Raw genomic sequence first — 20,273 nt, forward strand, 5'->3', positions numbered from 1 at the left:
CGTCTCACGGGAGGTGGCCACTTGTCCCTTCATGGACTGAGTGCCAGCTCTTCCTCAAACGGTTCGGTATTTCGGTTACCTTGTGAAATGATTCATCTGCCAGGTCAGCAGTGGAATCAGACTTCAAACCTTATGCACTGTAGCTTATTTTTTCCTTCCGAATCTGATTTCCCATCAGGCACAATCTTCGCCATTAGATCTGGGGCCTCCAGATCCTATAGTTATCACTCTTGTCGCGCGGTTGACTTGTTCAAATGTTAGCCCGCGATGAGAGTGGTTTTCTCTCTCATCCGCTGGACACACGTCATCTAATGTATGGAATCGCTCGTTCTCCTGACAAACCCGCTTACCACCCGAAATGCCTCCGATATTCTGCCGGTTTTGAGGCGCGGGACCCGCCTTCGGTTTTAGCACTTTTCCCACGGTTCTCTGGCTTCCCTTATGACCGTGCACTCAAGGCTTTTCGTTCTTGAGGGGTTTTGCCCAACAATGTGCAATTACACTAATCGCGCATCAGAAACGACCTCTGTTTTCTGATATGAGCTTCCTAACTGCTAGTTTTGCACCACTGCGTGGTGTCCATGGGCCTCAGTCAGCGAGCTTTGACCGAGGTCCTCGTTGTTCTATGCTGGATACAATCTTCCGCTATCTAGAGGTCTTCCTGATAGCTCATTGTTCACAATTTTTTTGAAGTCTGTCATGATTTGATACAGTCATAGAACTACGATAATTTTCATGGATCCAATTTGGATCACATCCTTCCCACTGAAAAAGCTTTTGGACCACCAAAAGTTGGTTTTCAAGCATCGACTAAGTGAGGATACAACTATCTCACTTGCCCAATCTCTATCCATTTTGCACTGCTCGGCCTTGAACCCTTGAGCCCAACTTTGAGGTACTCAACATGTCCCCTATGTGTCGTCCTCACCTTTCTGTCCAGAACTGTGTCTTCCTGTAATTCATTAAGATATTCAGGTAATAGGTCATCAATAGAAGGCAATTGACTCTGCTCTTTGGGATCCTCAATTAGTGAAGGTTCAAATAATCTCAAGCTATCTGCATTTACGACTGAGTAGATGTTCATGTAAGCTGGTAGATCAAGGTGAAAATCATTCTCACCAATTTGCTCAAGTATCTTGAAGGGTCCATACCTGATAGGTTTTAGCTTTTTACCTTCACCTTGAATTCTGTCCTTGTTGATATATAACCAGACTTGACCACCAACTTGGAACCTATTCTCCATCCGATGCTTGTCATGCCTTGCCTTGTATTTGGCTTGGCTCTTTTCCAGTTGTTCTTGTACTGCCTGTTGGATCTCTTGGATTTGTTCAATGAACCTAGTGTCCCTCAACTGTTCTGTCCTTACCAAAGACAAAATCCAAGGGTGACTTGGGTGTAAAACCAAAACAAGTCTCAAAAGGAGATCTCTGTGTAGAAGAATGTTTGGCTCTATTGTAAGCATGTTGCACATAGCACAAATGTTCATCCCAAGCTTAGGATGCTTGCTACAATATCCTCTGAGTAACTAGATTATTGTCCTGTTGACTACTTCTGTCTGGCCATCGATTTGTGGATGGAAAGCTATGCTTTTCTTCAGTTTGGTGTCCATTAGTTTCCACAGACTTGACCAAAACATTCCCACAAATCGGGTGTCTCGATCAGATATAATGGAAGTGGGTAATCCAAAATGAACCCATACATGTTGAAAGAATAGTTTTGTAGTTTGTTCAGTTGTAATCTGTTTATTACAAGGTATCAAAATACACATTTTGCTAAACCTATCCACAACAACATACAGATAATCATGATCTTTCCTAGATTTGGGCAGTCCTCCAACAAAATCCATGGAAACACTTTCCCATGGATGAGAAGGAACCAGTAATGGAGTGTACAAACCTAGTTTTCTATTGTTGGGATTGTTGTTAGCACACATAGTACACCCTCTTACATATCTAGAAACTGTCTCATTCATTTTTGGCCAATAAAAAAATCTTTGCAGCTGTGCAACTGTTTTACTTACCCCAAAGTGACCTGATATTAGAGAAGTGTGTGCTTCTCGAATTATCTTTACTCTTTCAGTTTGTGGAATGCATAGCTTCCCACAGTGATATAGGAGTTGGTCCTTAATATGATAATCGAATTCTTCTACTCATTTTCCTTGACTTAAAGTTTCATATACATCTTTAAATTCTATATCTTGAGCATATTGTTCAATGTAGCTCTCATGTAACACAAAATTATGCTTAAGTATAGTAGATGCATTTATAATGGGTCTAGATAACATATCTGCAACTTTATTGTGTATGCCCTTTTTATATCTGATGACTAAATGAAACTGTTGTAGAAAACCCATCCATGTATAGTGTCTTGATTACTGCAACTTAGTTTGGGAGTGTAGATATTGAAGTGGTTGATGATGAGTATGTATTACTGTCTCTTTTCCCATCAAGTAATGTTTCCACTTTTTCACACTCTGTACTAATGCATACAATTCTTTATCATATGTAGGATAGTTAACTACTACAAATTAAATGTCTCAGAATGATAACATATGGGTTTACTTTGCTGTATCAACACTGCTCCCATGGCATAGTCATTGGCATCCGTTTGGATTTCAAATGGTCTTTGAAGATCATGTAGTGCTAGTACTGGTGCTTCACTAATCTTTTCTTTCAAGGTGTCGAAGGCTTTCTGCTGTTTGCCTCCCCACTGAAACACCTTGTTCAATCCTGTTAAAGCATGTAAGGGAGTTGCAATTAAGGAAAAGTTAGAAATGAACTTTCTCCAATATTGTGTTGCTCCTAAGAAGCTCCTAACTTCTGTAGTAGATTTGTCTTTAGGCCAGTTTACAATGACTGCTACCTTAGAGGGATCTATCTTCAATTCACGACTGCCTACTATATGTCCCAAATAATTTAAAGATGTTTTTCCAAATTCACATTTTGAGAGTTTAACAGAATGTTTTTCTCTTTTCAAAACATCAATCTAGTGTCTGCTTAACATGCTTTAAATTTTCTTCCCATGTTTTGCTAAATATCAGAATGTCATCCAGGTATACAATAACAAAATCATCAAGAAAAGGTTTAAGAACATCATTCATTATTCTCATGAAAGTAGCAGGAGCATTAGTTAAGCCAAAATGGCATAAACAGCCACTCATACAATCCCTGGTTTGTTTCGAAAGTAGTCTTCCATGCATCTTGTTCTGCAATTCTGACCTGATGATATCCACTATGCAAGTCTAGCTTGGAAAAATAAACAACTTCTTTCAATTGATCTAAAAGATCATCTATGCGAGGAAGGGGATAATGATTTTTAATTGTTATCTTATTCAGTGCTTGGTAATCAATGCACATTCTCCACGAGCCATCTTTCTTTCTCACCAAAACGATTGGAGACCCACATGGTGATGTGCTAGGTCTGATGAACCCCTTCTCGAGCAAATCCTGCACCTGCTTCTTGATTTCAACATTCTCTAAAGTGGACAACCTGTACATTCCAATGTTAGGCAATGGAGCATCTTGTTGCAAATTAATTTCATGCAATGTTTCCTTTTTGGGTGGCAGACCTTTAGGTTCTTGAAATAAGGTATCATACTTTGAAACAACTTTTTCTAAATCAGCTTGCTGTTTAGTATCACAACCCTCAAATACATTGGTTTTATCAGGTTTCTTTTCCTTTACAACCATCAGTAAAAATTGTTTGCATGAGTTTATCATTCGTTTCATCTGCCCTGAGTTTATGATAATATAATTATTCTTTAGCTTATGAGCTCTTACAAAGTATTCGATTCCATCTTTAACAAGTAGATACTTGTTCTCAGCTCGATAGAAAATAGCTTTTCTGTCATACAAGTAAGGGCTTCCTAAAACAATTCCACATATATCCAAAGGAATTATGTCTAACTCAACCTCATCTACAAATGCTGACCCAAAAGAAAAATTGAGTTTGCATTGTCTAGTCACTTGTAGTTGTGCTTTATCACTTAACTATCCTAATGGGTATGGTTTCTTGTGAGGTGTAGTCAGTAATCCTAACTTCTTTACAATTGCTTCAGAGATTAAATTTACTTGTGAGCCACTATCAAACAAAGTATCAATATTTTGATTTTTGGACATAACTCAAATATGGAAAAGCTCATGTCTTTTTCTCTCATTTTCTTCATCAATAGTAGATTGTGCAGAATTACTAGTAGATGCTTCAGAATTCTTATCTTTTATACCTGTGGCTGCAATGGTTGTTTCATCTCCTGAGTCAGATCCCAAATCTTTCTGAATAGCTACAACATTCTTCTTCTTCTTTCCCTCAAACTTCTTAGGTCTCAGCTCTGGATGCAAAATCCAATAGTGCTCATCATCATGCCCATCCTTCTTACAATGAGTGCATGAAGACTTGCTCTTCTGTGTAGTATTGTCCTTCCTTGCTTTCCATTTCTATTTTCTTTTCTCCTTTTTCTTGCTTGCAGTGGGTTTGGATGATCCCCCAACTTCTAGGTTTCCATTCTTTCCTCTAGCTTCTAGATGTGTAGTTTGAACAGATACCTCATCTATACTAGTGGGATTAAACATGAGGATAGTGTGCCTCATGTAGCTGTGTAGACCAACGATGTACTTTAATAGAGTCTGAGGTGAGTCTAATGAGATTCCTAGAATCAATGCTCTCTTCCTAAATTCTTGGGTCTAACCTTGTACACTTTGCCCTTTCAATTGTCGAAGAGTTTGCCAGCTCATCATGGCTTGCTCCATGTAGGCCAGTGGATATAACAGCTTTTTGATTGCAGAAACAAATTCATTCAAGACAAAAATAGTCTTACCATGTCTCCTCATGTCAGCTTGGGTCCTGCCTTCCCACCAAACCAAGGCAGTGCCTCCAAGGCGTAGGCTTGCCATCTAAATCTTGCTCTTGTCTGAATCAATATTCTGCACTCTACAATAAACATGAATTTGTCTAATCCAATTGTCCAGCTTTTCTGCATTCAACACTCCATCATATACTGGTAAATCAAATTCAACATCTACTTTAATCAAAGATGTCTTCTTTTTATGTTTAGGGCTATTACAAGGTGTGAGAAAGCTTTCTTCTTCCCCTTTCCTTTTGAGTGGTCATGGAGGAAAGACTCTTCTTCTCTTTTATCTTGTTTAGAGCCTGATGAGTCTTCATCCTTATGTTTTCTAAAATCCTTATACATTTCCTCTACCATGGACCTTATGGCTAGGAGACTATCTATGAATTGAGGGTTTGGCCCCATAGAACCTTCCTCTGACATTGTCGTCTGAGGATAGACTCTTCCAATCTCAGGATTAGTTTCGACAGACTCTCCTTCTCGTAATTTGAGCTTTCATCCAGTTAGCGTTCAACAGCTAAATCCAGCACACACTTGTCTAACCTTAATAACCCTAAGCTCTGATGCCACTTGATCTAAAAATCACTTGTGTATGATCTCAGTTAATTAATGCAGGTATTACAGATTCATGTGCTGGTGTGTGTGTCTATTATCTTAGGCAATGGATCGATAAGATTGCAAAATACACAGACACTGGAAAACAATAAGAGAAACACAACAAGAAAAATGCAAAACACAACAATTTAATAAGTAGTTCACCCTATCCTCCAGGGTTACGTCTCAGGTCCAACTTTCAGTCGTCGCCTTATTTTATTGTGTCTTTAAGCAGAGTTTTACAATGAGGAGCTCCATTTGAGTCTCCTGGAATAGATGATGCTTAGTAGGGTGTTCTTGGATTCCCCAAGCCACTAGAGTGCACATACTCCCCCTTACCAAGTCTCGACATCAACTGGTCTTAATGGGATGAGTCCAATTTGGTACTCAGTTCCTCGACAGATATCCTCACAGGGATTCCTTGAACCTCTCAAGCCTGGTTCTGTCTGCTCAATGCTGCCTTAGCTCTGTAGGTAAGCTCGATTCTCTATTTTCTGCTTTGCTTTCTGTTTTCTCTATCTCATTGTTTCCTTCTTCCTTTTTTCTCTGTCCTCTGTTCTCTGTCTATTCATGGCTTAAAGCCAGTCCATCACTTAACTATTTTCTTCCTCTTCCACCTCTTCAGATCACCTGCTGCTGTCTACTTGGAATTCCCTGCCTCTGCATCATCGCCACTGTGTAACATCTCATAAGGAGGTGGCCACTTGTCCCTTCACGAACTGAGCTCTAGCTCTTCCTCAAACGGTTTGGTATTTCGATTACCTTGTGAAACGATTCATCTGCCAGGTCGGCAGTCGAATCAGACATCAAACCTTATGTGCTGTAGCTTATTTTCTCCTTTCGAATCCAGTTTCCCATCGGGCGCAATCTCCGCCGTTAGATTTGGGGCTTCCAGATCCTACGGTTATCGCTCTTATCGCATGGTTGACTTGCTCAAACGTTAGCCCGCAATGAGAGTGGTTTTCTCCCTCATCCGCTAGACACACATCGTCCAATGTATGGAATCACTCGTTCTCGTGACAAACCCGCTCACCAACCGAAACGCCTCCGATATTCCGCCAGTTTTGGAGCACGGGACCCACATTTGGCTTTAGCACTTTTCCCATGGTTCTTCGGCTTCCCGTGTGACCATGTACTCAGAGCTTTTCCTTCTCGAGGGGTTTTGCCCAGTGATACGCGATTAGCGCTTTGCACTAATCGCACATCAGAAACAGCCTCTGTTTTCTGATTTGAGCTTCCTAACTGTTAGTTTTGTGCCACTGTGCGGTCTCCATGGGCCTCGATTAGTGCACTTTGACTGAGGTCCTCGTCGTTCCGTGCTGGCTACAAACTGCCACTGTCTAGAGGTCTTCCTGATAGCTCATTGTTCACAAGTTCTTTGAAGTCTGTCATGATTTGATACAGTCATAGAACTCCGATAATTTTCATGGATCCAATTTGGATCAATACTTAATCTACTTGAAAAGTACCTTGTCAACATAATAGAATATGATAGCCGATCAAGGCATATGATCCATTGAATATAAATGAAAGGAATCAGAGGCAATTCATACATATAAGCATTATTAGATAGAAGAAGGAATTACAACCATCAGTGTCTGATTCAAAGTCGTTCCTCCAGCTTGGATCCCATCCACATCACATCAAAAGCAAGGCAATCTTGTGGCATCACATCATTTACTCCTAAGTCAAGTCTCATAGCAGCACCCGCCCCTAATCACTCAGATTAGTGGTCAATTTATAGGAAGATGAAGGAGGTTTTGTCATTAATGGTGACATTGGATGGCCTTCCATACTTAGAATTAGTTCCATGGAGGAAGGGATGAGAGGATAGGATGATCCTTAACTCATTCCTCATCCATTTTCGAGCTCATGGGAGTTGATAAGGCAAGGAAACTTCTAGATGACTCCAAAAGACAAGAATATTCCCCAAACCCTATGTGAATTTCACTCATTCTCGCCCAGTGCAGGGGAAAGGAAGCCTAAGTGCTCTGCAGAGCACCCTGGCAGTGGACCTAACTGCTCTGCGGCACACCTTCGTAAGGGGTTACCTACACTAGTCCCTCTAGAGGCAATTTCTAGATGTCTTCAAGTCATGAAGCAGTCTGGGAAGGAGGCATTCAAAGGATTGACTTGTTTAGGGCATGAAACAACTAATTTTAGGGTTTGATGAGTCCTAAATCACTGATCCGAATGTTGGGATTTGATGTGCCCAAATGGATCTGTAACAGTTTCCCCCTAAATCATGAAGTCAGAAAAATACCAATGTCGAATAAAATGCGTTATGATGTGATGAGGAGGTATCGAAGTGGAAGGTGACCTGCATCAATTACAATACATATATCATGATATTTGATTTTACATGAATTGTAGAAGGAAGGAATACCCATGCTTGGCTTATAAACTTTCATTAAATGTACATAAATAGTTGTCTATAGATATAGACCCATGATTGGAATGACTATCAATGTAAAGCCATTGTATATATGATTTAGTACTCCTGATACCGCAGCCCTGATGGATGAAACTAGATCCAGGATCTTCAATCTTGTTCAACCGTTCGCTCAGGTACGAGTCTAACCATGTGAATATGTGATCTGAAGTCGAACATGGGAAGACACCATCTGATTACCAGTCGATGATGTAAGTTGCTAACATATGCAAGAGAAATCACTGATAATGATAATGATCCTCAAGGTACTGCAGTACATTCTGCATGGTGTGAATGTATGATTTGATATTGAACACCATACAAAGTCTTTTGGTCGAAGGCCATTGATGTATGCCTATCAACGAAAGTGAGAAACCTGCCATTGATGCATGCAAGCCTCAAGGTACTGAATGGTTGTTTCTAAGTCAACTTATTGAATAATGAGTTGATGTCGACAAGAAGTGACTTGTCACAGGAGGGCCTTGATGTATCCCACATCAATGACACGAAACGAGTGTAGTGATTTTTAGAGATGGAATTTGATTGGTGACATAAGGTTCAGGAATGGTGGTCATGAAAATGAAGTTTTTATGGTATTGCAAAAGATAGATTTTGACTTAACGACTTCTCTTGAACATGTCGGCGACACTAAAGTGAATTGGTAGCATTGACCCAAAACAAAGCAGCGGATGGTATGATAGACCAACAATGTGATAACCATCAAGCTAATAACCCAACCTAGATAGTCACAGTGATGAAGTGAAAGTGTCATGTTCAAGAGTGATTTGCTACCATAAAGTGGTTTTCCCCCTTTTCTATTTTCCCCAGTCATTGCTGACCAGTACCTCTTTATTTTTATCAAGCATGAGGAGGATAACATATGCTTGTTGTATAATTTCACCCTTCCGGAGAATCCATCGCTATTTTATGTTTTAACGTGTCTAGCAAAGGTGAAACTCGGTCTTGTCTAGATGGACAAGTTTATCACTATTTTGATGTTTTAACGAGTTTAACGACAAAGATAACTCGGTCCTTTTCATGTTAGAGAGTTTGAAAAGGGAAAAAAAGAAAACTCCACAAGTTCTTTTTCATAAATTAATCTCTCAAGCCCGAAAAAGCATAAAATAATACAAGAGAGATATCATTTCCAATCCGTTAATGAGCTGGAAAGGACAAGCGCTCGACAATCTTTTCATATTCAAAGATTCTGAGAAGAGCTTAAAGAGGACTCCATTTTGAGGAACGAGTGGTTTCTAGGATAGGAACTGGTTCCGGTGATGTTGGAACGTCTCAAAACATGTGAAGAGGCTGGCTAATAAGACCATTCATTGCAACTGTTCCTGAAAAAGGGTAAAACAACCAAGTGAAAGCGTATGATCAACCAAAGGGATGGTGGCGATGGGATGAAAACAACCAAGGCTCATCTACTGAAAGAGGCTGATAGAATGGAAATCACGAAGGTTAAAATTGAAAAGGGTTCATTTTTAGACAAGCTTGAATCATAAGGAACTATGCTTGGGTTTAGTTTCATGTTTACACAAGCTTGAAAAAAAAGACCATGCTTGGATTCAGTTTCATTTTTACACAAGCTTAAAATGAAGAACTATGCTTGAGATTGGTTTACGTGCCCCCAGCATGAAGAAAGGGAGAGTCTCCTAGAACCAGATGGAAGTCGCTGCGATGAAGCAAGATAGTTATCCAACACCTTTTGGCTTCGTCCAGATAGGGACAAAGGTGAATGGGGCTATTCCCTTCACATAACCTACAGGGAAACTTAATTTTACCACTAGGTGCATGCCCCCTAAGCTTCATTACATTCACCTAAGTAGAGTACTCGTGGCTATCAGGTGGATGGAATGAAGGTTCATTTACAAGATCAAGTGAAAGACTCGACTAGGATTTTACGAGATCTACTCAAAGACTCGACTTGGAACTTTGCTCCAGGGAAGATTGTTTCATTTTTTAATGAGCTTGACACAAGACAAAGAAATCTGCTCATATTCATTGTTTCATTTTTTAACGAGCTTGACACAAGACAAGGAACTATGCTCATAGATCCTTGTTTCATTTTTTAACGAGGTTGACATAGTGAAAGAACCATCCTCATGGACGTGTTTCATTTTTTACCGAGGTTGACACAGTAAACAAACCATCCTCATGGGAGTTGTTTCTTTTTATAACGAGGTTGACACAGTAAAAGAACTATCCTCATATTCCTTGTTTCATTTTTTAGTGAGGTTGACACAAGACAAGGAACTATCCTAATATTCCTTGGTTTCATTTTGAATGAGGTTGACACAAGACAAGGAACTATCCTCATACCCATTGTTTCATTTTTTAACAAGGTTGACACAAGACAAGGAACTATCCTCGTATCCTTGGTTTCATTTTTAACGAGGTTGACACAAGACAAGGAACTATCCTAATACCCTTTGTTTGGTTTTTTAACGAGGTTGACACAATGCAAGGAACTATCATCGTATCCTTGGTTTCATTTTTAACGAGGTTGACACAAGACAAGGAACTATCCTCATACCCTTTGTTTCATTTTTTAACGAGGTTGACACAAGACAAGGAACTATCCTCATATCCTTAATCACAACTCATATGAGGTCATGAAGGAGAGATCTAGTTCCAATGTGCCCAGTACATGATGTACAACATCACTGAATTGATTGTCAGTTGATGTAGGCATGGAACTGTTTGCCACATAATTAACCCGTGGTAGGGATGATACCATTGGTAAAAAGGGACCATTTAGGGAAGATGGTTGATTGGAAGCCATATTTCGACCGGCAAATTAAAGTTGGTCAACGGTGACAATTCTGCCTTCATGCGGGAAAAAAATCACTCGAAAGACTGTGGAAATAATAGCTCCCATGCAATAAACATAGTTGCACCCTAGAAGTAAGCTGTAATCTAAAGGGCCTGGGACTACCATGACATTAGGATAAATGATTTTTCCTCCCAAATTAATAGGCAACTGAGGGAGGATCCCTAATGGTTGATTGGTTCCTTTGTTAAAAGCCAATAGATTCTGGGTAACTGGCACAAGCGGCGGCGAACCGAGTGCTTGCCAAGCAATTGAGGAAAGGATACTCACATATCCACCTTCATCTATAATAGTTCCAAATATAATCATATTACAAACATGTACTATGATCTAGAAAGGCACATAAGAAGCAAGACGAAATCTTGCCAGTCAATTCCTATCAAAGGAAGAGACCAGACTACTTGGAGGGGTTCCCGTAGAAACGGGAGAATTAGTCCCTTGAGTTACGAGAGCGGGAGGATTTTCCTCCTGTCTTGATGGAATAGGAGGACTGCCCCCAAGCTCATTAGAATTTGAAAAATAAAAAAGAACCTGAGTGGTATCATATTCACTCTCTTCAGGAAAGGTACGATTAGCTGAAGGTGAAATCAGTCAACTGTTAGCTCGACCTGTTGCTTTGGGTTGGGTATAGACTCATAGGATTCACTTTCAGAGAGAGTGGGTTTGACCAATGGTTGATTTTGGTCAGTTAAGTCATCAACTAGTGAAGGATTTAGGGAGAGTTTCCTGTAACCATATTGAAGTTGTTGCGGTGAAGCAGGACGAGAAGACCATTCTTCTAAGATCTAAGGAATATCAGGACAGTTTCGAGGAAGATGGTCACCCGCACAAAGTTTGCATGGATATCGAACTTTGTGAGGCTTAATGGATGATTTCTCATTAGGTGTCGCATTTAAAACAATGGTTGCTTGGTTGCCCCTCTACTAAATTTGCTTCTTCTTCTTCTTCTTCCCTTTCTTCTTCTTCTTAGCTACCTGGTTATTAGTACCAATACTTTCACCAGGCGAAGAGGAAGAAGGGGAGGAAGAAAGTACCGAGGAAGAAGGCCAAGGGTCAACTTTAGGATCAACTAGAGGTTGATTTTGTCCAGTTGGAGGAGTACTCAATTGCAGAGAAATCATGACATTTTGAACCAAGGAGGTTGAAAATAACCATACTGACAAGCCAATGGTAAATCCCGGAAGGGACAATGTAGCCATATATGGAGCACCAATATTTCCAAAAGAAGGAAAAGGACTAGGATTGCCATCAAAATAAATTCCTTGATCAGTGGACTCTGGATTTGTCGCCATATGTTTCAACCTAAGATCAACTAAGGAGTGAGCATGGAGGATGTTATCCGTGGTCAGTTAAATTTATTTTAATCAAAGTACCATAACAAAACAAAAGAGGGATAATCTAGGCAAATTGTTTACCAAGCAACTATGAACTGCAGAATATCTCCCGACGAACCGAGAAGTATAGGCAGGCAATCTCCCCGAATGCTGTGTTCGGTGTATCACAGTGTACAAGGTGGCTAACTTGGTTACCTAAGGATGGATAGCAACCTAGTTTTTTCCTCCCCTATATACCTGAAAGTATGTGGAGGCCCAATCCGTATAAACGTTGTCTAATCCAAAACCACACAGTGAGAGCATTCCCATATACTTTACGTACTGTAACACCGCCCTATATACCGGAAGGTATGTGGATGACCTATGATATACTCATGTACTTGGAATGAGGTATCACACTCGGGATGTATTACAAACAAGTTAGAGACAACTTCTTTGTTTTACGCTATCAGAACATGTCTCTAGACTAGACCTCTAAATGTTTTTCATTAGGTAACAATGCTCCATTAGGTAATTTTAGATAAATTTTAAGTTGATCTTGCTTAGGAATTTTCCTTTCAAGGTTCACCACATGATGTATGTTTGCAATTCCTAAAATGAAACTATCATGATAAGCATTCTTTCCATTAAATTTAACGATGAAAATCATAGCTACTTAGGGATAGGGCAATCAAATTTCTTTTGATCAAAGAGCAAAGAGAACAATCTAAATGCAATTTCCCCACACTATTCCTATGACCACACACAAACTTTTCCAATGCATCAAGCATGTATTTCTTTTTTATTTTTGAAAACCATGAAATATGCACATAGAATCAATCAATCTTTCATATGAATGAAGACTTTTACGATAGTTCTAATTCGAAGGAAGAGAAGACTTTACAACACTTCCTTTCAAATGAATATTAATAAATTATATCCTAACTTTGAATATTGATCGATAATGACAAAGAAAACATGAAGAAACATTAATCAACCCAATCAAAGTCAAGTTAGACCATGAGATAAACACTGATTTTCAGAGACATAACATTCACTGATCAATCAACAAACAATCAAATAGAGAAAATTTGGTAAAAAGCTCTTTCGAAAGGTGGGAAATCGATCCTAGGAGGATCAGCGCAACCCAGAGTGGGAGACAGTGCACTTCAGAGCATTGTCACTAAGCCATGGATGCTCTGCAACGCACTATGTCCCTCACAAGCCTGTGTTGGTGACAGTAAGCCATTTCAAGAGGCAATTTGACACAGTTTTGACCAATTTTTCAATGTAAATGGCTGAATTACAATCTATGAACACAAATAGAGTCTACAAAGATGTCTTAGGAGGTGAATAAGCTACTAGGAAAGAGTATTCTTCCCCAGTGGAGTCGCCAATTTATTTTGGAGAATTTAACGTCTACATATAAATATTAACTCACTAGACAAGTAGTTGTGCCTAGAACAATAGTTTAAAGTGTTTTAGACATTCCCTATAAGCAATAGATAAGAAGAGAGGATAGAAGGCCTACCTGTAGTTCTAATTTCCCCTCATCTCCCTTGTATCGATTCCTTCACTCCTTCTCGTACTTAATCCTCTTGAAAAGCACCCTGTCAACAAAACAAAAGATGAAAACTAATCAAAGAATATGATCCATTGAATATAAATGAAAGGAATCAAAAGAAATTCATACATATAAGCATTATGAAATAATACATCATATGGAAAAATGTTCAAACACTTTATTAGATAGAAGAAGGAATTAAAACCATCAGCGTCTGATTCAAGGTCATTCCTCCAGCTTGGATCCCATCTACATCACATCAAAAGTGAGACAATCTTGTGGCATCACATCATTTGCTCCAAAGTCAAGTCTCATAGCACCATTATCTCCTTACAATTCAACATAATCCAGCCCTTGATCACTTAGATGAGTGGTCAATTTATAGGAAGATGAAGGAGGTCTTGTCGTTAATGGTGACATTGAATGGCTTTCCATACTTAGAATTAGTTACATGGAGGAAGGGATGAGAGGATAGGATGATCCTTAACTCATTCATCATCCATTTTTGAGCTCATAGGAGTTGCTAAGACAGGGAAACTTCTAGATGACTCCACAAGATAAGAATATTCCCCAAACACTGTGAATTTTGCTCATTCTTGCCTAGCGCAGGGGAAAGGAAGCCTAAGTGCTCTACAGAGCACTCTGGTAGTGGACTTAACTGCTCTGCGGCGCACCTTCATAAGGGCTTACCTACGCTGGTCCCTCTAGTGGCAATTTCTGGATGTCTTCAAGTCATGAAACCATTTGGCAAGGAGGCATTCAAAGGGTTGACTTGTTTAGGGCATGAAACAACCGATTTTAGGGTTTGATGAGTCCTAAATCACTGATCTAAATGCTGGGATTCGATGTGCCCAAATGGATCTATAACACGATGTTAACTAAATCATATTATGAACCATTTCCCTTGCTTTGTTTACCACTTATGCATGTTTGAAAGATGCATTTGGAACAATGACATAAGTGTTTTTTTTTGTAATCACATGGTGTTTCTACAAACTTTCTACTAATTACCCATCTACTTACCCTACCATTTTTTCTTAACTTTATTTGGGTGCATTTAGGCTAGCACACCCTTCTTAATATTTTTCCTTTCTTTGCATAACAAAGTATCTAAATCTAACCTTATATCACCCAAGGGCTCAGATTAAACTGATGAGCTCCTTTTATTCACTCTACTGTTGACCTAGGTTGTCATTGATGTCAATATAGTAATATTCTAGATACTAGATGATCCATGAAGGGGAAGCAAAACAACTCCATGAAGATACGGGAGCAAGGCCATCAGGATAGCCAAGCCATGAGCAAGAGTCTGTTAACGGAGGAGTTAACAAAGGAGGCATATCAAAGCTGTTGCTTATGCTTAAGAGTATTACATAATAATAGAGCAAAAGAGAGGAGAAAATAGAGCTATCGGAGCTACAAGAGGAGCCATATATATATGTCATATATATATGCCAAAGAAGAACATATCAGAGGAGCAAACAGAGCAAACAGAGGAGCAAACAGAGCTATCAGAGGAGCAAAGAGCAGACAGAGCCATCGGAGGAGAAAATAGAGCTATCGGATATTAGGAGGAGTCTTATCGGGAGTAATACATGCCAAAGAGTCTTATCGGGAATAATGTATGCCAGCCAAAGAAGAGCGAAATACATATATGCGGAAGAGTTAAAGGAGTGGAGCATAAAGAAGAGTGGAAGAATTAAAAGGAGCAGAGCTGTATATAATATATGTATATGTGAAATACACTATCAGAGCAAAGTATGGCAAAGAATGCCAAAGAATACACTATCGGGAGCTATCGGGAACAATATAGTGTATATGCATGCAAATACACTATTAGAGGCACAAACACATGTATATAGGCCATATACACTATCGGAGACCAAAACACATATATATAGGCTATATACACTATCGGAGGCAAACACGTACATATAGAGGAATACACTATTGGAGTGGAGAAATACACTATCGGCGATATTATAATCGGTAGGTTCGGTTATGTACCATCACCCCAAACCCCCGACAACGACATATATGTGCGAATGCGACGGAACATATAAGTTCGGGTGTATAAATAGTGAAGTCCACCAAAAGTGTTCTGAAGCATATTTTTAGTGTATTTCAAATTTTTGGGCTCTAAGCCTTGGCACGTTAAAACATGCAAATTTGCAAATATATATATAAATATCATATAAATATGATATGTGCGGACCCACTGCAACATTATGTAATGGTTTAATGGTATATCGAATTTGCCCATCACAATAATACCCAAAGGGCTGTCCTCTTGCAAGTGCCGATTGTGATGAATGTTGCAGACCTGATGCAACATTGCAGTTTAGTCAATTGTTATGTCGCATCTGACATACCGCAAGTCCTTAAGGCCTTGCACCCCTGAAAGCACCGATTGTGATATACACAGCGGACTTGATAAAGTTATAAAGGCAGGCGTAATAAATTTGAAGTCCACCTTTAGCGTTTCGACTGGTTTTTCTCATATATTCCTATGTATTTGAATATTTGCATTGCGTGAGGTTTTAAGAAATGCTCCCGATAGTTCAGGAGGCCTGAATGAAAATCGATTACAATTGCGATTAGGATGTGGCATGTCCGTTAAACAGTAAAGTCCTGTGTATGCGTATTATCATTGAGTTTTTCTCTGAGTATTTGGTCCTTGCCATTGAATCAATGTGTCCCAAGAGTGTTGGTGAGCACGAAGAGATAGAGGAAGCCACAATGACCAAGGAGGGAAGCCGAAGGATCAAGCGAGGCAGAGGAAACTATAGAGACCAAGGAGGAAGCCAAAGAGCCAGTGGAAAGAGGAAACCGACAGTCAGAGGCAACATGAATGTATAAAACAAGAAAAAATAGAGAATAAGGTGGGTTGAACGTTCTTGAAAAGGCTATAGGAAACAGAGGTAGCAGTAGGGTCCAACAGAACAAAAAAAAAGGGTCGAAGGACTAACAAGACAGGAGACAGTCGAAGGGCAGAAGTAGTCAGCAAAGAAGCAGTCATGCTGAAGTATTCATTGTGACAGTAAGAACATATGCTTGAACAGAAAGATGCTTCTTATGCAGAGCTTAGTGCAGCTAATATAAGACTCACTAAAGTAGTGTGGAGACATTATCAGAGGCCATGACGGCAATTGGAGACTCTGTGTGGACTGTATGAAGAGTTGTAAAGACTCCTTCATAAGAAGACTGGTTTTCATTGATGTTGTAGCATGGGGACTACAGTTAAAGCGTAAATAGAAAAAACTCAGTAAAGAAGTGTTTCGAGAGCAGAACATTACTATCAAACATGCCTTGACAAGATTGGGTTGGAACCTTTGGGGTTGGTGCCTCAGAAGTAATATGGATTGGAGTCCTTGGGGTTGATGCCTCACAAGTAAGATGGATTGGAGTCCTTGGGGTTGATGCCTTAGAAGTAAGATGGATTGGAGTCCTGGGGTTGATGCCTCAGAAGTAAGATGATTGGAGTCCTTGGGGTTGATGCATTAGAAGTAAGATGGATTGGAGTCCTTGGGGTTGATGCCTTAGAAGTAAGAAGGACTGGAGTCTTTAGTATTGGTGCCTTAGAAGTAGGAAAGACTGGTGTCCTTAGCACTGGTGTCTTAGGAACTGGAAGGATCGAAGTCCTTGGGAGTTGGTGCTCCTAAGTCTAATATTGTTGCGCTGGAAAAATAGAGTTGGAGCTCTGGAGGTTGGAGCCTCACAAAAGTCCAAGTTGGTGCTTGGCAAATGATTGCCACCATTTATATATTTTATCTATTTTCTTGCAAATATTATATTAATAAAAGCATTGATACTTGTTGTTCATCTTGTGTTCTGAATGTAAATGTTTTAACTGGGAAAATAATAGTTGAAAAAGAAATATTGATTCAACCCCCCTCTCAGTATTTCCAAAATTGGTATCAGAGCTAGTACCTTCATTCAAAGCTTAACAGCTTGAAGTTTGATCTTTAGAACACAAATGGCGAAGTTAAGGAAGAAAGTCTCCAATCCTGCCAAGGATGTGTCTCCCTCTACTACTAAGATAGAAGACAATCAATTTGAGGAGGCTCCATGGTTCAATCAGAACTTCAATATATGGCAAGCAAGAATGAGGAATTTCTTACAAACTGAAGGCATTGAAATCTGGAAATCAGTGATTGATGATAGAAAGATGGATGGAGAATCCAAGGACTACAATGAAAAAGCAATGAAGGCAATCTTGAATGGACTACCTGATTCTATAAAGAAAAATCTAGGAAAATATTCATCAGCAAAGGGTATATGGGACAAACTTCATGACTTTCACTCAAAACGAGCATTGACCATAACCATCAATCAAGAAGATGATGGAAATCCAGAAGGAAATCCAGAACCCATCATAGAAGCTGAAAAAGAGAATGAAAAATATTTTGTAGAAGATATTCTCACTCAACTTATGGCTACCATGGAAGAGATTAACAATTTGAAAAACAAAAATGAGGAACTCAAGAAGATAGCACTAGTTGGGACCAAGAACAAACAAGGAATACAATTGATCTTGTCAAGCTTCAAGTGAAAGAAAGGGATGAAGAGCTTGCTAAGCTTAAGAAGGAATTTCATCAAAGCAATCGAAAGCATCATGAAGAAGTCATATCCATGACAAATTAATTGGATAAAGAAAAGAAACGGCAAGATACCTTGTTAAGCCAACTTGAACAAAGGCATGAGAGCTTGAATAAACTTTAAGAAGAGATTGTTCAATACAAGGTAGAGGTCTCTTCTCTCAAATCTCAACTACAAGAAGCAAGGAAACAAGCACAAGGAGCTGAAAAGACCATGGAAGCATTGGAAGTCATAGAATGATAGGTTGATGAAGCAGGAAAGCAAAGAAACACCATGATCTGTCAACTAAAAGCAAAGGATGAAGGAATCTTCAAATTAAAATCTAACATCAAGCTTTTCCAGGCTGAAACATGTAAAGCTACAAGGATCAAGGAAGAACTTGAGAGCAGTCAAGCAAAGAATGAAGAAATCTTCAAAATGAAGTTAGATATCATCTCCCTTAAAATAGAAATAGATGAAGCTACTCGTATCAAGGATGAAATTGAGAAACAACTTGCTAAGAAGAATAATGAGTGTGAAAGATTGGAAGAAGAGATTGTCTTCCTCAGAAAAAAGGTTGAAGGGATGAACAAAATCTTGAAGAGCTCTCAAGCCTTGGATGACATGCTCAGCTATCATAGATGTCCATTTGATAAATCAGGTCTCGGGTATGCAGGTGAATCCTCAAACAAGAATGATAATGCTTCAAACAAAAGGGATGTGAAGAAGCCAGAAAGAAATGGTGATGCTCCCAGTTCCAGCAAAGGCAAGGAGAAACATCAAGGCTACAATGGAAGAAATCCTGCTCCAAGAAGAAATCCTGCTCCAAGAAGAAATGTAGATGATGTCAAAGATGCGAGAGGCAATGGTTATCATCAAAGGATCTCAAGGCATAAAGGCTTCAGAAGTACAACAAGGGATTCTCCATCTCCCAGGTACCGAAGTTCATTTTTTGGTTATTGTTATTCTTGTACAAACTTTGGTCACATGGTAAAAGACTGTAAACCATATCATAAAGATAGATGTTATGGTCCCCAACCATCTGATAGAGATAGATATTATGGTCCCCAACAATCTCCAAGCAACAATTTTGCAGGAAGAAATCATGAATTTTTATTCATGAACAGTGTAGAATGCTTCAAGTGTCACAGCGTTGGTCATATGGCACATGATTGTAACTTAACTTGGGCTCTTACACAAGCTAGAACCATGAAAAAGAAGAAAGTTACATAAGTATGGAGAAGAAAGCAAATGCAATCCGAAAGTCCCTTGAACTCTCCAGCGAACAACATATGTCATTGGCCTGAATTTTGACAATCTAAGCATTTAATGGGAAGACTCTGCCGAAAGAGATGATGCATACAGTTAGGGGGATCCTGTGATTCTTGATCATTATTGTAGAAGCTATTCGTGAAAGGGTCCCTATGAAATCCTTGTTAAGCTATATTAGTAGTCATTCTTTGATAAAGAACATTTCTCAGGGGTACTCCATTGAAGAACATGATCCTGTAACCATTCGTTGGACTGGTGTTAAAGGTTCTTTCCACTTAATCACTAAGTAGTATTTGGAGCAACAGAGAAAGTCATATAATGCTAGAGAAATAGGGCAAATAACTATGGTGCTGATTTTACAGATGCTAAATGTCTTGACTCAGGGATTTAATGTGAGAACAGATAAATTATGGACACTAATAGAGGCAATCTTCAAACAAATAGATACATATGGAATGGAGTTTGAAGTAAGAGCAAATGGGAGCATATAACAAAACTAAAGCATTGCAAGAATATGCAAATCAGCAAAATGAATTTAAAAGACAACCACAGATTGGATATCTAAATTTGCTACAGAAATAACTTGCTGAGATATGTACAAGAACACAAGGAAAATATCGCTCACAGAAAGGAGAATGTCATGCAGTCAAATATAACTTAAGTTGATACTGGTGACTTAGAAAATACAGCAACAGTGAGGCACAACCTCTCACCATTTCATCCAAATGCAATGATGTTGAATATTTGATGGCAGTGACTTAAGGAGAAGCACAGAAACATAAAGGAACTCGGATCTGAAGAAAGAAGGCAAGAAAGAAAATTTCAGTGGAATTTTCTCTTGATTC

Source organism: Pinus tabuliformis, chromosome X, assembly GCF_031772625.1.
Source record: "Pinus tabuliformis cultivar Carrire ecotype Pingquan chromosome X, CPIR1, whole genome shotgun sequence".
Taxonomy (NCBI): Eukaryota; Viridiplantae; Streptophyta; class Pinopsida; order Pinales; family Pinaceae; genus Pinus; species Pinus tabuliformis.